Source organism: Mus musculus, chromosome 4 (assembly GCF_000001635.26).
Source record: "Mus musculus strain C57BL/6J chromosome 4, GRCm38.p6 C57BL/6J".
In the NCBI taxonomy this organism is placed as follows: Eukaryota; Metazoa; Chordata; class Mammalia; order Rodentia; family Muridae; genus Mus; species Mus musculus.
Genome location: NC_000070.6, coordinates 156,097,230 through 156,098,566, shown reverse-complemented (window position 1 = coordinate 156,098,566; position 1,337 = coordinate 156,097,230).

Sequence of the window (1,337 nt, the reverse complement as noted above, 5' to 3'; positions counted from 1 at the left end):
TGCTGGCTCCGTGTACCTCACAAGGAAGCAATTATCCTCATGTTGTTCCCAAAGGCTTGTTCTTCCTGACCCTACTCCTAGATCTCGGTCTCCAGGACAAGGTTATGTAGCTTCCTGGGAAGGCGCCTCATGATTGGCCTGGTAGGTTGAAGCTGATGGTGCCTAGGGTCCTACAGAGCACAGGGAGCCCTTGGCCCAGCACGAGCACTCCAGGACTATATGTAAGTCAAGCACCTTGTTCATCCCTGCCACCAGCAAAGCCCAGAAGCCCTGCATCCACATGGGAGGAGTGAGCAGGTAAGATCCTCCGTGCTTCTTTCCCAAACAGCTGGAGCCCAGGGAGGTTCAGTTACCAGGCTACCTAATCCGTGTAATAGGAGGAGGCCTTAATTGTTCTGTTTACCTCTCACCTTCTCTCACCAGGCCCTAGGCTGGTGGTTACAGACTTGAGCATCTTGTGTGGAATCCTTTGAGGAAGGACACAGAAGGAAGCAGGCTAAGTGAGCTGTAATAACTAACGAGCTCTCCTCCGGCAGCTCAGACCGTCCTACAAAACACATGTGCCATTCACTGGTAACCAGCAGGGCTAGGTCAGATGAGATGTCACCTGCTTTGCACACGGTGCTAAGGGAAACCCCTGAGCCTCAGTGAGAGCTGAGTGGACTTGCGGTAGATACAGCCTTCCTGGACAGATGCTGTGTTTGCCTGGGTAAGGAGAGCTATGACGTGGGCTGCACAAGTTGGATAATCAGCACAGGTCTGGGAGGGAAGGGTTTGGGGGTGTTGTATGAAAGGAGATGACAGGCTAATGGCCACTCTTTGGGCTGTATGTCTGACTCCACGAATCCTGATAGCTCTCAATGTCAGTCAAAATAATTATCGTGACTAAAAACTCAGAGCTAGAGGAGTTTGGCCATAAATAGAAATCCCAGCTCCCGTTAGAGGTGGCATTGTTGTTGTCAGCAAGGCTCAGCTGCTGCTGGATGGCCTCACTCTCACTGCAGGTTGAGAGGGTTGCTCTGACTCGGCTGGTTAGGGGAAGGACACTTCCCAATTGGCATCATGCTCACCAAGCATTTGCTATGGGGCCTATGCAGGACCTATCTTCCTTTTTGGCATCAAATGGGCTTTGTATCACAGTTAGGGATTCTAACTCAGGTGCTTCAGGTCCACGGGGCAGAGGTTAGAGTTTCTGGGAACAATGGATTTCTGAGCTGCCTGCAAGTGACGTCCCTTTTCCAGCAGCTTTCCCCCAAGACTAGGTCAACACGGCCAGTTACATTGGTGCTTGAATTCTACCACCAAGGCTTCTATTTACGGCCAAGCTCCTCTAGCTC